Source organism: Adiantum capillus-veneris, chromosome 17, assembly GCF_014529385.1.
Source record: "Adiantum capillus-veneris isolate H3 chromosome 17, ASM1452938v2, whole genome shotgun sequence".
NCBI classification, from domain to species: Eukaryota; Viridiplantae; Streptophyta; class Polypodiopsida; order Polypodiales; family Pteridaceae; genus Adiantum; species Adiantum capillus-veneris.
Window position 1 is genome coordinate 937,574 of NC_140947.1, and position 18,398 is coordinate 955,971.

General features: G+C 44.5%; 1 protein-coding gene across 2 annotated transcripts in view; it reads left to right on the top strand.

Moving 5' to 3' along the window:
* The first annotated feature begins 4,739 nt into the window (after positions 1 to 4,739).
* Positions 4,740 to 18,398, top strand: part of LOC147436704 (uncharacterized) — a 124,129-nt gene continuing 110,470 nt past the window's right edge. Inside the window, exon 1 of one of the 2 annotated variants that reach the window (XM_086486151.1) lies at positions 4,740 to 4,950. The gene's annotated coding sequence lies outside the window, so the exon portion shown is untranslated. Of the gene's footprint in view, positions 4,951 to 5,312; positions 5,336 to 18,398 lie in introns of those variants that run through there. The other variant, XM_086486152.1, reaches the window with a different exon arrangement.

Consider the following 18,398-nt stretch of genomic DNA (forward strand, 5'->3'; position numbering starts at 1 on the left):
TCTTTTCTACTCGCGCTCACATCTTTTGATTGAAAATTCTGAGTTTTCGACTTGCCTCTTCTATCACTCAATTCATTGCGTCATTGTATTTATATGCGTCATTACGTCATTGTATTTAATGGTCTTTGCGTCATTGTCTACTCTATTCATTCAATATTAAGTTTAAATATTCGTGTGTTTAATGCAGGTATGGATGATGAGGAGTTTCTTTCTTCTTTGTCACCGCAGTAGAGACAGTGGTACGTGGAGTGTCATCGCTCTGGCGCATCATCGCGCGTTCCTACTCCATCCGCATCTCCCTCTCTTTCGGAGCATTCGGCGCGCTCCGAAGCTTCGGTGTCGACGAGACGATCTTCACACTCGTCTAGACACCGGCACTCTAGTGGTGGCGGTGGCGGTTGTTGTGGGGATTCCGCCGCCGATGCCTCCACACCGCCTCGTGTTCGACGAGGCTCTTTACCCTCCCCTTCTTTGCCCGCCCCCACACCAGCCACATCATCGCCATCTACGCCAGGTTTTGCGCGGCTGACTGTCCTAGCAGCTACACACCTCTACCTACTCCGCCAGGAGCCACCCCACTCGACACTCCTCGCTTCGGGGCCCAGACGCCGGTGGAGACACCTGACGTCCGTACCCCCATCGACACGCCGCTAGAGACCCCTGTCGGGACACCCAGGTTCACGCATCACCGGCCAGAGGGCTTGCCTTACTCCGTCGACTTCAGCGGCGGCATCATCATGGATGATGACGGCAAGAAGGTGATCTCGCGCATGCGTGGTCTTTGCTCTCAGCTGTTTAGACACTACATACTAAACAAATGGAGTGAAGTACCAAGTGATTTAAAAGCCAGAGTCATCAGCATACTTCATGATGAGTTTCCCGTTTCAACACGGGATCAGCGCTTCAATGAAGACCTGATGAAGATTCGAATGCGCGAATACTGCAAACACAAGCGTTCCGAAGTGCAAAAAGCAATCAAGCATGGGTGGAATAGGCCAGATTGGCTGGCCAAAGAAGATTGGAAGAATGCGAAGAAAGCAGCGCGCGAGAATCCCGACAAGTGGAAGCAACAAAAGGATGCAGCCAGAGCGCGAGTAGAGGCAGGGAGCTCGCACCACTTGGGGAGCGGTGGATGGGCATCATTTGAGGCCGATTTTGTAAGTGTTTTCCCATTGCTCTTTATGTTCGATAGTTTAGGGTTTATGAGTTTTTTAATTCCAACATAATGAAATCTTTGTATGTTTTGACAGTGGTCGATGACAGGACGTGATCCCACACCGTACGAGCGCGAGTACGCAGGCAGGAAGGGCTTAAACGCCCTGATGGACATTCTCAGTTCTCGCGACGGCATGGTTAGTATTAGGGTTTACTCTTTTCTATTTTTTGTATTGTTTTATAAATGTCGTTATATGTTTATACTTACTGAAAGCTGTCTTATTGTCTTTTTTTGCAGAATCCGACAGATACGCTGCTTGGACGCGATGAGACGTCTGACTAGACGACGTCAGTTTAGCCGTAGCTAGATAGCATTAGTTTAGGGTTTCTCATAGCTTATGTATCATGAGACGGATTTTATACGTCTTTTTGAACCATGTATATTATTACATTTGTCACCGCAGTTCATTTTGCCAATCAATTCTTTATGCCTATGATGTTGTACAATTGTCATTATTACATTTGCCAATCAATTCATTTTGACTATGATGTGTACAATTGTCAATTTTACGCTTGTCAATTTTGCAAACAATGCGTCTTGTGGGTGACTATTTTGGGTCTATTATCTACCTTTGCACTTTTTTTAAAAAGTGAATCAAGTACAATATGGTTGATGGGTGGCAGGGCATTCAATGCCCTGTCACCAAAAAAAATTTCTCTCGGGCGTCGCTATAACCGTTGCTATTTATGGCTCTGGAGCGTCGCTATAGACTTCTGTGTAAACGTCGCTATAACCGTCGCTATGACCGTTGCTATGAGCGTCTCTATATAGCGACGCCTATAGCGTCGCATATAGCGACGCTCTCGTAGTGACTCTATTAGCGACGGTTTTAGCGACGCCGGGGGTTATAAAAACCCAGTGTATTTCCGTCGCTAACAGCGTCACAAGAGCACACAACCTCTTGTAGTGATTTAATAGTGATTTGCTTGAATCATTAAGAGGAAAATGTCGGATTGATCCTGTATATTTCAAGATATGGAAAACCATCCAGAAAGGGATCAAAAAGAAGAGGTTTTCAACGAGAATGAAGCATTGATGGGTGCTTTAGAAGGATTCAAGTGGAAGAATTTTGTCATAGATAATTGAAATTTATATACAAAAGTAGGGTATGTGTCCCAAAAGATGAAAAGATTGGGCGTTAGATACGCTATGAGTGTTATGATAGTGTAAGTGGGGACACCCAGGTGTAAACAAGACTCTTAATCTTTGTTAAGAGGCAATTTTATTGGTTTGGAATATATAAGGACGCCCTAAAATATGTGGCTAAACGTAGTAAATTTCATATGAATAAAGCTAAAATACTTAAAATGGGAGGACTCTATCCCTTAGAAATTCCTGTAGAGAAATGGGAGAGTATTTCCATGGATTTTATAGTTGTATTACCTAGAACACAGAGGGGTAACGACTATGTCTGGGTAATTGTGGATATATTAACCAAGATGGCTAGGTTTATTCTGTCCAAATCTGATGTTAAATCTCTTGAAATGGCTAGATTATTTGTAGAAAACCTCTATCGACTATATGGTTTACCAATAGACATTGTGTCAGATAGAGACAAGAAATTGGAGAATTGTCTTTAAAAGGTTGGACACTAAACTAGTACAGTTGAGCATCCTCAAACGGATGGTCAAACTGAAAGGGTTAATCAAATCCTAGAAGATATGCCACAAGCATACGTAAGTAAATGGCATACTAATTGGGAAGAATACTTACCTATAATAGAGTTTTCATATTATAGTGCCAAGCACTCTTCCAATGAATATAGTCCATTTATGTTAATCTATGGATTTCAACCTAGAGTTCCTCATACAATAGGATTGCAAAAGAAAAAAGTCAAGGCAACTAAATACTTCTTACAAGATATGAATGAAATGCTTAAACTTGTTAAAGACAATATTAAAAAGGCTCAAGATAGAGCAAAGACATATATTGATTTTCATAGAAGGCCTCTTACCTTTTGAGGAAGGGGAGCAAGTCTATTTGAAAGTGCATGGAAAGTCTGAAATCATGAAGATAGGACCATGTCCAAAATTATAACCAAGGTATTGTGGACCTTACACAATACAAAAGAGAGTTGGAGATATGGATTAGAAACTCCGAGTCAGGAAGATGGGACCATGTCCAAAATTCTTCTTAAGGTGGAAGGAGTGTGATATATCCTATAGTCGGGCATGCATGATCACACACATAACAAGCTAAGGGGCATGGCTCACTGTGGGAACCGCGAATTCCCACCCATGTAGGAGGCGGCGCTGTGATCCAAAATAGGGGGCGTGGCGGAGCTTGTGTGTGTGTTTTTTTTTTCAACTGAGCTCGCTAGAGCTGTGATAACCCAACATTAACACATGGTATGCACATATAGAACAATGGATCATCGACAACTTGGTGTTTTTTAGATATGCTTAGCTACATCTAGTTATCTTTTCGCTTGCAAAGAGCATGACTACAGTGTTGCCTACGCTTTTGCTTACTCGAAATGCTATAAGGTAGCTGAGTAGGCACTTTTGTAGCTCCAAGTTCTGACAACATGTTGATCCAACAAAGGAAAAGTGATGAAGACTCTCTGTTCGTAGCCTTTTTTGAGAGAGAGAGAGAGAGAGAGAGAGAGAGAGAGTTGCTCTTTCTCTTTCATTTTCGGTATATGCACTTGAGGAACTTGTTTTCGTATCTAAGTAAAATTATTTTCAATTGTGAGGCATTGTAGTTAACAGCTAATCTCTTAAGAGGTTGAGGTTTAGCTTTTATTAAGGGTCTTTAGGCTTAGTTTTGAAGCTTTGGCTTCTTGTGTACATCCGAATTTTGTACAATTAGTTGGATTTGATCACAAAATTGCTTCCATAATAAACACCTCCTTGCCATCTGATGCTGTAATTTTATTTTTATAAAAAAATTTGAAAAACCTATACATGAAAATCTTTAAAGGTAAATTGAGTGTATTTGAACGTTTTTACACTAAAATTTCCTTAAATTTTGGAGCAACCCTGATCGCAAGCACACCCACATGGCACCTTTCACCCCCCAATCCTACGGGGTCTTCACCATGGGAGCAATGGTCCCAAGTGGAAGATCAATCTGGACCACCGATCTACTAAAACTAAACTAGAGATCCCAAGTTTATATTTTTCAAAACTAATATCGGGATCCAAAGTTTATTTTTTATCGATCACAAGAGCTCTGATCTTGGGATGCCCTCGCTTCCCCAGTCGGGATTTAAACCCTCACCACTAGCTTGAGAGTCCGGGGCCTTAACCATCACCTGCATGTGCACTACATTGAAATAGATGTGTTTTTTCATAAACTTAAACTTAAAACAATAGATCTCGACATAAAAACTAAACTCGAGATCCCGAATTTAGTTTTTATGGACCCCACCATAAAGAGTAAACGAGTTTAATTTTTACCCGTCGACGATCGAGATCTACGAACGCACTTGAGCTTGCACAAGTGAGAAGCAGAACTTAATGTGCGGTTGTGTAGGTGTTTGATTTGTATGCTGACTTGCAATGCAGGAAGACCACCATTGCTCAAGAGAAATTGCAAACCCTCTCTCCCCCCTTCTCTTGCCAACCTGGAAGACATCCGCTCGATCCCTATGTCGAGTACTTTACCTGATCATTAAAGCTGAGGCCAACCGACCCGTTCAAAAGCAAGCCCAAATTCCAATACTAAACTTAAAGCACACTCTCGAAGCCACGTAGTCTCCGGGCAGTGCTTGGGCCTCGGCACACAATCAGGTTCTCTCTCTCTCTCTCTCTCTCTCTCTCTCTCTCACACACACACACACACACACACACACATACATAATTGGGCACGCTGTTTTAAATGTATCTGCGTTACAGTAATAAGCTGAGACCATTTGGTAAGAGTATAAGGGAGCATCACAGGGTTGCCCGCTAGAAATGTCATTTTCATCCTTCTCATGGACTACTCTCGCTTGTAAATGGAAAGACTTTGTCTTTGCTCTTGTATTGGTAGCTTTGACTTTTGGCCACTCCGGCATGTCAAACCTCCGTTTTTTGGCATGGATCTTATTAGAAGGACAATTCAGATCCTTTGGGACGGAATCAATCATGGTCTCTTGCATGTCTCTCTGACGTGAACTATCTGGGATTTCCACAGGTGACACATCAATGGAGTATGTTTTTGCCCCTTTTGAAAAGCGGTTCATCCTCATTAAAGGATGTGCTGAAAATAAACATGCTACAAAACATAATAGAATGATGTAGCGGTGTTTATACATGTGGAGGAGGGATGAGGGGAATGGAGATCTATCTCTAATGAATGTGAAACTATATGCGCAGGAGAGTACAACGATGATATAATGAAGACTAGCTAGTTCCATCCAATACCTATAGTATGGCATGGATAGGGGGTTAGGGAGTTCCCATAGATTGGAGATTGTCCTGCAGTCTAGTCTCTCATGTTATATCGAAACTCCCAGATGGCCCGGTACTCTTTGGGCCTAGTATCTTGGCTCTACGGGGTGTTTGTAGGTCAAACAATGCATGCATGCTGTAGTGTGACCCCCCTCTAAATGTCAATGGATGATGGTATCCGGCTTGGCTACAAGGTGGACCTATTTACACTTATAGATGGATTTTTTCAGTCGGTCTATGTGTTTTCAGAAACTTATTACTCTGTTTTTGTTTCTTATACATGCAAGTTGAAACCCGCCTGTAGGGCGGTAGACTTTCGCTTTCACCCAATTCTTTCCTTGAGCTTTACAACACAGAGAAACTTCACGAATAATTTTGTGACCGGAAATTACACTTCAAACAAAACACCGCCAGGGAGCTAGAGTGCTTCCAAGCAGACAGGGACACCCTGTAGGCCCCAAAGACTGACGCCTCGTTCGGTAATTCTTTATTCTTATTGCAAATAGACGATCCGAACGCTTTCACCTAACTCTCACCAAGCTGTCCAAACTTGACTATCAAGTGCCCAAAGCAGCATCCCAATGCTTTCCCGAGGCTCCCCTGGCGATGTCATGCAGATTAGGTGCCAAACCTCGTAAACCTGTAGAAAAACATTGCAGGCTGTGGTTTTTTTCTTCAGGATTGTTTTGGGTGGAGCGAGCACGTCTATACGTGTCTGAGGTGCTCCCACGCGCAATGGGACAGTTCCCCTTTGAATTGGACAAGTTTTCACGCGAGAAAACTCTCCGATTTCGCAATCCTTCGCGATGGAACTGTGCGTGTGTCACAAGACGGGCACCACGTGCCAATAGAAAAGAACAGACTGAACAGACTTTTAGCACTTCAATAACAATTGAACTGAAAGAGAGACAACACGCGACATGGAGTAGCGGAATTCCACCCCAGAGAGAATTGGCCCCAAACCTTGGTGCCCCTTTCGGTATTTCTTTATATTGCATCAACACAGTACAAGCCGGTACTTCAGATTGTGCACCTTCTCCAGGAAGCATGCCAGAGAATGAGCCCTAACCTCATATTTAAAGGCCCTTGGCCTAAAAAGCAATTATAGTGAAAAGCCTTCAAACTCAAAAGCATCTGGTCCAAAAGCAAAGCCAAAAAGCTGCCAACGTAAATCACGGAAATCCGTACAGCTGCCACGTCATCAACCAGTGCAAAACGCGGAAATCCGTACAGCCTGCCACATCATCATGTCAACTCAATTTTCGGAAATCTGCCACGTCATCAGTTTTTGCGTGTGTGCTGGTCCTGGTTTATTTTAATCCTTTATGTCACTTGGGGCCCCATCGGACGGGGTCCCCATAAGTTGGTAGGACTTCTTTTGTTACTCCCTCTTCTTAGGGTTTAGGTCCCTCGGCCGGCATCTGTAAGTTGGCTCCATTCTTCAAGGCTTGGACACGTCAGCAATTTGTTACATCTCCCCTTCTTGAAAGAGAGTAATCGTCCGCGATTACAGCATATCTGCAAAACAACTCAATGTAGCTCAAAAATTTCCTAGGGTCATCCCGAGGGACAATCAATTTGCTCTTTTTGTTAAGGAGTTAGCTTCTCCTTTCTGCTCTTTTGATCAAGGAGTTAGCTTCTCCTTTCAGCTGTTTTGATCAAGGAGGTTAGCTTCTCCTTTCGGCTGTTTTGATCAAGGAGTTAGCTTCTTCTTTTGTCCAAATCGGAACTCTTGATATTCCGGCATAGTAAAATTAGCCATTACACCCAGACCGTATTGATCTTCCACGAGTGTCTTGATGCACTAAAATTACATACCCGGGCAATCTCATCTAATTAGGAATATTCAGTAATTGGCACATCACAATGCAACACAAATGCTTACATATGCATGTTATAAGACACAACAAACAGCGCCGCTGAGCACTCCCCTAAGACAAACGGTTTGCGGTATGAAGCTACTCAACGACTACCTTGTCACTCCCCCCGCAAATAACCTAAAAAGGTCCGGGCCATGAGCTCAGAGGACTGTACAACCAAACGCTCCCCAGACTGCAGTCTGCGTCGCTTGGAGGTTCAAGCATACAACCAAACGCTCCCTAGGCATCGGCCTGCGTCGTTCAGAGGTTTTCAAACATACAGCGAAACGCTCCCCAGGCATCGGCCTGCATCGTTCCGAGGTTCAAACAATACCAAAACAGTATTTCTCACTTCTCCACCTGGGAGTAAAATCATCAATCAATGAAACCAGTATTAAAATCAGAGTCAAACATTTCAAATCGGCACCAAAACAGGTTCACCATCCATTTCAAACAAATTCCAAACAGGATAACCAAACAAGATCAAATAGAACTCAAACTTAAAAAAAAGCAATCTCGACATCAGTCAAGCTCGAAAAGTTGACTGACTTTCCATCCTGGAACCTGTACCAAAAATTAGGGCTAGGTTCATTCTGTAAGGTCGTAGCCGAGCACAGCATGGTCCATCAGCTCTTGGACAGACAGTGTTTCTTTGGCGGCGATGGTAGTCCCAAGATAGCAATCGCACTGGACCTCCAAGGTCATCTGCTCGTGAAGAGACATCTATTGAGAGATGTCGAGAAATTTCAAGTTATAATCTGCTAGGGTTTCCATGGCAAGCACTTCAGGATACCCCACTCTGCCAGAAGTTGCACTCCGAAGGAAGATGTCAAACCATATAACTTCGGGCAATTTCTTTTTTCTTGAAAGCTTGCCAAGTACTTGGAGTATGTTGCTTGGTAGCTGTAGACATCAACATCTGCATGACACTGCTTTTGAGAAAAACAATGACTTGAAACAAACCTGGATCCTTCTCTTGCAAGTGATCTTAATTGGCTTATACCCTGTAAGACATGAGCGGTGAAGATGGGAGCGATGAAGTAAGGGTGGGAGTGCGCTTGATGCTCTGAGACCACTGTCACAAGACGGGCACCACGTGCCAATAGAAAAGAACAGATTGAACAGACTTTTAGCACTTCAATAACAACTGAACTGAAAGAGAGAGACGACACGCGACACGGAGTGGCGGAATTCCACCCTAGAGAGTATTGGCCCCAAACCTTGGCGCCCCTTTCGGTATTTCTTTATATTGCATCAACACAGTACAAGCCGGTACTCCAGACTCTGCACCTTCTCCACGAAGCATGCCAGAGAATGAGTCCTAACCTTATATTTAAGGGCCCTTGGCCTAAAAAGCAATTACAGTGAAAAGCCTTCAAACTTAAAAGCATTTGGTCCAAAAGCAAAGCCAAAAAGCTGTCAGCATAAATCACGGAAATCCGTACAGCTTCCACGTCCTCAGCCAGCGCCAAACGTGGAAATCCGTACAGCCTGCCACGTCATCATGCCAGCACAATTTTTGAAAATCTGCCACGTCATCAGTTTTTGCGTGTGTGCGGGTCCTGCTTTATTTTAATGCTTTATGTCACTTGGGGCCCCATCGGACTGGGTCCCCATAAGTTGGTAGGACTTCTTCTTTTACTTGCTCTTCTTAGGGTTTAGGCCCTCGGCCGGCATCTGTAAGTTGGCTCCATTCTTCAAGACTTTGACATGTCAACAGTTTGTTACAGCGTGCCTATGGAGGATTAACAATTAGCTAATCCGGTTCTTGTTCAAAAGGCTCTTGCCTTGGCAAACGCGCATAAAACGCTCAGAACTGCTCATAGTCCTCTGAGAAGCCCAACTAGAGAGGCATTACCATATGTGAAAAGGAGAGAGAGAGAGAGAGAGAGAGAGAGAGAGAGAGAGAGAGAGAGAGAGAGAGAGAGAGAGAGAGAGAGAGAGAGAGAGAGAGAGAGAGAGAGAGAGTGTTTTGCGAGCTGGAACGTCGTAATGACAACAACATACCTAGTACTTGTGTACACGCTCTTCTAGGCCGAGGATGCCATGCACAGAGAGAGAGAGAGAGAGAGAGAGAGAGAGAGAGAGAGAGAGAGAGAGAGAGAGAGAGAGAGAGAGAGAGAGAGAGCAGTGGGTACAATCATGAGAGAGAGAGAGAGAGAGAGAGAGAGAGAGAGAGAGAGAGAGAGAGAGAGGGAGCATTGGGTACAATCATCTCCCCATGCCTAGAGTGAGCTGGCTTGATCTAGGCACGTATTTATATTAATTTGAAAAAGGGATAGCTCATAAATGAGGCTATTTACATTCCACTTTGGGGATAAAGGAACCCTAAGCATAGTTACATGGGACGGCGGGTCGGGGTCGGGGTCGGGGTCGGGAACGGGGACGGGGACGGGGACGGGACGGCAAAAGTCAAGAAACAGGGACGGGGGTCGGAACGGCAAAAAAAGAAGAAGATTTTTTTGGCATTTTTTGACCTACACACATGCAACACACATAGAGCATCACTTTGACCACAAATTTACACTAATTAGACCAAATAACATGAGTGATATAGACGCAAATGTGCTTATAAAACATCAAGAAATGAGGACCAAAGGGTGGCTTTTATAGCCATTGGGGTGCTTCAAAGTTCAAACATATGGCTATTGGAGAGGAACTAGCCACTAGAAATGATCAATTTTTCAAATTTTTAAAAAAGTCTCCTGCCTCCCCTCCCGTCCCCTGCCATTCCCTGCCGTCCCGGGGACGTTTTGCCTGCGTTCCGGCCTGGCAGCCCTTTTGCCGTCCGTCCCCATCCGTCCCCGCCCGTCCCCGTCCCGGAATCGGGCGTCCCCCGTCCCTAGGGTCCGTCCCCTCCGTCCCCTGTAACTATGACCCTAAGTCTTATTGGATTATTCCATGTCCTTCTATTTGCTGTCAGCCACCTGCCCACGACTCAGCTACCTTGACTTGCTACATCACGCACACATGACCATAAATGTTAGTGTCCAACTTCTCAGAATTCATTCCATAATATATCCCGGGGTAGCAAAAGCAACTGACCTTAGTTGTTCATAACAATAGCAAAGTAATATGTGGTGCGCCAGTTCCACATGTAAATATCATGGAGAGTCCTGCCTCACTAGGCGTAGGAACTCTAACACACATGTAGGTAACAATAATAATATCCAGAGCACTTGTATCACGGAGAGACCTACCTATCAAAGGCGTAGGAACTCTAACATGTGTTTGAATCAATTCCATAAAAACCAACCAATGTACCAATCAAGTCCTGTCATTGTATTCCATTCCATTCAGTGACAATCAAACCATTCCACCAAATTTTAATGCTATGCATGGCCTAATGGTGCCTTGTCAGGCCTAAATGCGCTATTGTGATTGTGGTATGTAGAAATCAAGTGCTGGTACATGGGACATAAAGTGGTTGTAGGAAGCCATTGACATTCTTTAATAGAGTGATTGTAAGGTGCAACGGAAGTGATTTGCTCAAGATGAGTGCTCCGAACTGTGCTCAAGGTTCCTTTTTCTTAGGGAAGGGAGAGCCTTCTGTTCTTTAATGAGAGTGCAAGTGATCACAAACAAAGTGAATAGACACTGTGCGTGAAGGTGTTGAGATTGAGAGATAGAGAGAGAAGAATACGACACCAGAAAGTTGTCAAACCCTCCTCCGAAGGCCCCACTCTCTATGGCGAGAGTGGTCTATTATTGATTGCACAATCTCTACAATGCTTGGACTTGCTGACGATGTCGACGACGGCGAGACGGGCTAAAATCTGAGAATGCTAATGGCTGAAATTTGCAAATCTTTATCTGCTGAATTCTTACTCTATGTTGGTGACGATGTCGATGATGACGATGCAACGACGACGCACTGAAAACGCAGATGCTGAAATCTGCGTTTTCCGGGCTGAAACTGCGAACTTTGCGGGATCTGACCTTGCGGCGAGAATCTGTTGCGGGAAGGTGAGATCTGCGAGCTTCGGGACTTCTTCTGCGATGCCTGACTGCTGAAAACTGAAAACACTGGTCCTCTTGTTGATCTTGTCGTGATGAAACTGCAAAACGCTAAGGGTTGAATTGCAATTCAAAAACGCTAGGGCTGAATTGTCTTCTTGCTGTGGAATCTGCTAACGCTAGGGGATCTGCTGTCTACTGTGGTCGTCGGGGCTGATCAACTGCGAACTTTGCGGGATCTGACCGTGCGGCGAGAATCTGCTGCGGGAAGGTGAGATTTGCGAGGTTCAGGACTTCTTTTGCGATGCCTGGCTGCTGAAAACTGAAAACGCTGGTCCTCTTGTTGATCTTGTCATGATGGAAGTGCAAAACGCTAAGGGTTGAACTGCAATTCAAAAACGCTAGGACTGAATTGTCTTCTTGCTGTGGAATCTGCTAACGCTAGGGGATCTGCTGTCTACTGTGGTCGTCGGGGTTGATCTGCTGTGCAAAACGCCAGGGCTGGTCTTGAATCCAAAAACGCTAGGTTCTGTTGTCTCTTGCAAAAACGCTAGGCCTCTGTGGGGTCCTTGCTGAGAAGTTGCATGTTGAGCAAGGTGCGCCTGTTACCTCTTCTACCAGAAAGTGCTAGCGCTAGGTTTCTTATATCCATCCTTGTCAAAATTGCCCTACCTAGTTCCCAACAAGTCGCTTAAAAATAATAAGTGAAAAATGTCAAAAATAGGTTCTGTGCACTGGAAAATGCTCCTGATGGATTCTGATGGTAATGCTGATGATCATGCTGTGTGCAACTAGAGGATATGCATCTAATCTAAGTGTCTGGACATGCACGGTCTGCGAACAGACTCACAAAAGTGCCAGATCACTTCCTAATCTAACTGAACTGAACCCATGTCATGAAGTAGCTTGTCCACGGACACATAGGGTTGGATGTTAGGTGCAGCGGAATGAATGGTGAACTTTGCTCAAGATGAGTGCTCCGAACTGTGCTCAAGGTTCCTTTTTACTTACGGAAGGGAGAGCCTTCCGTTCCTTTAGAGAGAGAGTGCAATGGACACAAACAAAGTGGATGAACACTGTGAATGGAAGTGCATGAGAGAGAGAGAGAGAGAGAGAGAGAGAGAGAGAGAAGAGAATACGACACCAGAGCTGTTGTCAAACCCTCCTCCGAAGGCCCCACTCTCTATGGCGAGAGCGGTCTACTTATGATTGCACAAATCTCTACAATGCTTGGACTTGCCAACGATGTCAACGACGATGAGGACGACAACGAGATGGGCTGAAATCTGAAAATGCTAATGGCTGAAATCTGCAAATCTTTATCTGTTGAATTCTGACTCTATGTCGGTGACGATGTCGATGGTGACGATGCGACGACGACACGCTGAAAACGCAGATGCTGAAATCTGCGTTTTCCGGGTTGAATCTGCAAACTGCACGGGATCTGACTGTGCGACGAGAACTTGCTGTGGGAAGGTGAGATCTGCGAGGTTTGGGGGTTCTTCTGCGGGTTCTAAATGCTGAAAACTGAAAACGTTGATGCTTGTGGGGATTCCGTCGCGAAGATCTGCTAAAACGTTGAAGTATCTTGCAGATGCAAAAACGCTAGGGCTGAAAATGGTCTTGCTGTGGAGAATCTGCTAACGCTGGGGCTTGTGCTTGGTCTGTAATCGCCAGAAATCTACAAGAGCAAAAATGTTGGCTGATCCGGTCCAAAAACGATAGCCTCCTGCTGTGATGCAAAAACTCTAGGCCTCTTGGGGGTTCTGTTGAGAAGTTGCCTTTTGAGCGAGTGCTCCGGCTGCCTCTTCTACCAGAAAGTGCTAGCGCTAGGTTTGCTTATATACAAACTTAGCAAAGTTGCCCTACCTACTTTCCAACAAAAGTCACTAAAAAATAATAAGTGAAAAATGTCAAAAATAGGGAAAATAGGTTTAATGCATTGGAAAATTCCCTTGATGGATTCTGATGGGAATGCTGGTGATCATGCTGTGTGCAACCGGAGGATATGCATCTAATCTAAGTGACTGGTCATGCACGGTCTGCGAACAGACTCCCAGAAGTGCTAGATCACTTCCTATCCTAGACTGACTTGACTGAATTGAACCCTGGTCATGTTGTAGCTTGTCCACGGACACACAGGGTTGGATGTGTCACGTGACATCCCCTCCTTTTCAAAGTGAGGTACTGGTACCGAACTGTATGGCGTTGAGGGAGATCACCAATAGCATTCGGAATCTTGGAAAGGACTCTTCGCCGGCCCACTCTGATGTGTGGGTCGTGCGATACTTGAACTTCATAAAGGTCTGCAATGCCTTCTTCTTTGGGCCGCGCCGAAAGCGACACAAAGTCATCTGTAGCTCGTTCAATGCTTCAACTTCGTCTATAGTCATGCGGCTACCTTCTTGAAGAATCTCCGTGGCTGAAAATTCCTGAAACCACTTCCAACACAAAAACATGAACATACCCATTCCATGTAAAGTGACTGGAAAAAGACTATTCTTTCGAACAAAGTGTGCATGCAATGTAGATGAACATAGAGACGGAGTCCCAAACTGTTCATCAAACACACGCAAACAATGAGATCGAATCTTTTCTTTCGGATGTAAATCAATCAACTATGGCAAATCATAATGGAAATGCCGATGCTTGATGCTCAATCCTTCTTGTGCTCTTTCGGATACTGTGTCATGCCAAGGAAGAGACATGGACTGTGAATTCCTTGAATGCAAACATTTCATCTTTTCATGAGTAATCCGCATACATCCGTGCTCATTCATGAGTGAATCGTGCTCATCGTACAATATGTCATGCCTGTGAAAAGGGATCACATAAGGACGGTGACTAAAATACAGGAAACGATCACCAATGAAACACTCGAACAATACGTGCTGACTAATCATTCGAACACATAATACTTCTTGTGGGGGTTCTTTGGACCTCGGCTCGAGAGCCAAGATCGGTTCTTCTTGATTGGTCGAATCTTCCTGTGGGGGTTCTGTGGACCTCGACTCGAGAGCCAAGATCGGTTCTTCGTGATTGATTGAATCTGCAATGAGGTTAGCTTCACTAAAAAAAGTATCAACTAAACCATCATCCTTGTGAATAATCACAGTTTCTTCCTGCAAATCATCATGCTTGTGAGAAATCACACCTTGATCATGCAAATCATCATGCTTATCCTTATCATGCAATTCATCATGCTTGTCATTATCATCCAAATCATCATGCTTATCATCATGCAAATCTTGTGTGTCATGCTTTGGAGAAGAAGAGACGGAGAGAGTCTCCTTTTCTCGAATCTCTTGCATCTGTGCTTGCACTTGAGAAAAGAATTGGAACAAGGCGGCTTTCCTTTCGTTGTGCTCATGCTCTATGGTTGCCGTTCTTCCTTCGTGTTCACGCTCTATTTCTGCATTTCTTTCTTCGCGTTCTAACTTCCTCTCCATAAACATCTGCTCGAACTTCTCCATAGGAGTTAGTGCAATCCTTGGCATAGATGGGAGGGGGGAGGGTTGGAAAAACCTCCTGGTGGGGAAAATTCTTCTTCGCCTCTCTCATGCTCATCACCTCCAAGCGAAGTATCCATTCCGCTTCGAGTGATGACCATCCACTGAAAGCTTGGGTTCTTAAGTTCACGAGGAACTTGGGTTCGTGCGGGTCTTTGGGTTCTTGAGGTTCTTTCTTTTCTTGAGGTTCTTCTTTCGCTTGCAATTTGTGTTAGAGAAGGATCTTTTCTTCACTCGAGTTTTGCTCTTTTTCGCGGGCGCATTCCTTGGCGGCCTTGCGCTCACACCAAGGTTGCTTTTTCCCACCTCACGTCGATTGGCCGGCCATTAAGTGCACGGTCCACTCTCAATGAGTGAAAAGAGAAACAAGGGGAGGCTGGACAAGCCCTTCTTTCTTGGGTTTCTTGTCACTCTTCAAAAACACGATTAGGAATCGACACGCCCAAGAGGACTTGGGTTACGTGCGACCTCAACAAGCAAAAAAAAATTCTTGTGGTTCTTTCCTTGAGTGATACAGAACACTGCCAAAGCTCTGATACCAATGTAAGGTGCAGTGGAAGTGAATGTTGAACTTTGCTCAAGATGAGTGCTCCGAACTGTGCTCAAGGTTCCATTTTCTTAGGGAAGGGAGAGCCTTCCGTTCTTTAATGAGAGAGTGCAAGTGATCACAAACAAAGTGAATAGACACTGTGCGTGAAGGTGCTGAGACTGAGAGATATAGAGAGAAGAATACGACACCAGAAAGTTGTCAAACCCTCCTCTGAAGGCCCCACTCTCTATGGCGAGAGTGGTCTACGATTGATTGCACAAATCTCTACAATGCTTGGACTTGCTGACGATGTTGACGACGATGAGGACGACGACGAGATGGGCTGAAATCTGAGAATGCTAATGGCTGAAATCTGCAAATCTTTATCTGCTGGATTCTGACTCTATGTTGGTGACGATGTTGATGATGACGATGCAATGACGATGCGCTGAAAGGGCAGATGCTGAAATCTGCATTTTCCGGGCTGAAACTGCGAACTTTGTGGGATCTGACTGTGCGGCGAGAATCTGCCGCGGGAAGGTGAGATCTGCGAGGTTCGGGACTTCTTCTGCGATGCCTGACTGCTGAAAACTGAAAACGCTGCTCCTCTTGTTGATCTTGTCGCGATGGAACTGCAAAATGCTAAGGGTTGAACTGCAATTCAAAACCGCTAGGGCTCAATTGTCTTCCTGCTGTGGCATCTACTAATGCTAGGGGATCTGCTGTCTAGTGTAGTTGTCGGGGCTGATTTGCTGTGCAAAACGCCAAGGCTGGTCTTGAATCCAAAAACGCTAGGTTCTTCTGTCTCTTGCAAAAACGCTAGGCCTCTATGGGGGTCTTGCTGAGAAGTTGCCTATTGAGCAAGGTGCTCCTGCTGCCACTTCTGCCAGAAAGTGCTAGCGCTAGGTTTCTTATATCCATCCTTGTCAAAATTGCCCTACCTAGTTCCCAACAAAATTCACTTAAAAATAATAAGTGAAAAATGTCAAAAATAGGGAAAATAGGTTCCGTTCATCAGAAAATGCTCCTGATGGATTCTGATGGTAATGCTGATGATCATGCTGTGTGCAACCAGAGGATATGCATCTAATCTAAGTGTCTGGACATGCACGGTCTGCGAACAGACTCACAGTAGTGTTAGATCACTTCCTAATCTAACTGTGCTAAACCCATGTCATGAAGTAGCTTGTCCACGGACACATAGGGTTGGATGTGTCACGTGACAGTGATTCTTATATTCAACAAGATATCTATGATATTGTGTACCGGTGCAGGTAGTTGTGAAATCATGATCAATAATTGATTCTAGAAGTAATCATTCTTCATCATCTTCGATTAAGGGTGGGTCTTGAAAAACAGGTGCAATTGTAACAAACTTGGACACTCCAAGTCAAGAATCAACCGCGACAGCACCAAATAACCACTTCAAAACAATTCACAGATCACAATAGATTTGCACTGGCCCGGCGGAGTTCCGTGCCTAGAGATATTGGCCCCAAAGACTGGCGCCCCTTTCGGTATTTCTTTTTGTATTAATCAATCATCAAAGTACAAGAGAGCGGTTAGGGTTTCACTCTCAGACTCTGCGTCCAGATGCTTTGAGAAGTGAGGCCCTCACCACTAATTTAAAGGTTACAAGGGATGCCCAAAAGCAGAGCCCCAAAAGCTTTTAAAATCAAAAGCATCAGTTCTCTCTCTCTCTTAGAGAGTCTTTTCTCTTTTTTTTAAAAAAAAAGCAAAAGCAAAATTCGCGTCGCTCATCATTTTCCAAAAAAAAATAAAATAATTTTTTTTTTTTTTTTTCTAATAATCCGCCTCCGCGATTTCCGGAAATTAGGGCTTTTGGCAAAAATTAGGGTTTGCAAGAATTTTAGGGTTTCTGGCAGAAATTAGGGTTTCTGCTGTCCGCCACGTCATCACTTTGTGACATACCCCCCTCTTGAAAGCATTGTAATCGACCGCGATTACGCCTGCAAAACCGACAAAAGCCATAAACCGTCTTAGCAGACACTGACTGTTAGTACCTACGTACTAGGAACGCACATCTAGCACATGTACAAAATCGACAGTCACATCACACGACATCACAGGACATCACCAGACATCACAGGACATCACATGACATTCAACATTCATTCGGATCTTAGACCATGATTTATCGGCAATGTAGCTAGCAATCACATCTAGGTCCAATCGGGACCTCATCGATGTCCGATTGACTAACCCCTATTGCAACCATGTCTATTCGAGATCAAGTAGACCAAAATGCTGCAGTCATTTCGTCTATCAGTTCCTGCACTCACAAGAAGTCAAGAACAAATCAGTATCATAATCAGGAATTCCATTTCATAAAGTCATCAAGCAGAATACTGTCAGCTCTCAGTAACCTTGAAGCTCAAAGAGACATCAGTGACTTTAGTATCAAAATCGAGGCATCTGTTGACAAAGGAGTGGAGTGACTCCCCTCTTGTGCATCCCACTGCACCAGATCTTCGGCCAAGCTGAGTTCTGGGTTCCGTTTGGAGTAGACTATGCTAAACCAAAACATCGAGGTAAAGTTTCACAATCCGAGGAGTATCTGCTAGGTCCTCCTCCTCCATCCACTTCGCATCAAATGCAGGAAAGTTCTTGAACTTAACCAAGAACCGCCTTCGGACTTTACCTTTCTTCGTATCATTATGTGCCAAAATCTGTTCAGGAACAAGGATCTCCTCGTTTTCTTCCACTTTGGGTTGCTCATCAGGCTCCCCATCATCAGGCACATCACCCTTAACAGGGTTCAAGAGACTCACATGCAATGCATTGTGAATCCTCCAAGTATCTGGCAGTTTCAATCGGAAGGAGACATCATTTATCTTGTCAGTAATCTGGAAAGGTCGGTAGTATCACATACTAAGCTTTGGAAAAAGCCTCTCCTTTCCCTGTTTCTTTCTTAGGCGTGCCTTCTCAAAA